Raw genomic sequence first — 209 nt, 5'->3', positions numbered from 1 at the left:
TGTATGTTTACATGTAGCACATTTGACAATAAAGTTGAGTTGAGTTGATTACTATAACATTGTTTCTACTTTATGGGTCACCTTGGATAAAAGCTTCTGCTAAATACATAAACATGAACAATCATTTCTAAGCAATAAAATAGGATTTCACATCAAACCAATTAGGAATGTAATCCTAATCTCTAATGTTGTTGCTGTTATTCTCTACT

Source organism: Cyprinodon variegatus, unplaced genomic scaffold (genome assembly GCF_000732505.1).
Source record: "Cyprinodon variegatus isolate N-32 unplaced genomic scaffold, C_variegatus-1.0 Scaffold1547, whole genome shotgun sequence".
In the NCBI taxonomy this organism is placed as follows: Eukaryota; Metazoa; Chordata; class Actinopteri; order Cyprinodontiformes; family Cyprinodontidae; genus Cyprinodon; species Cyprinodon variegatus.
This window is presented reverse-complemented; position numbering follows the sequence as displayed.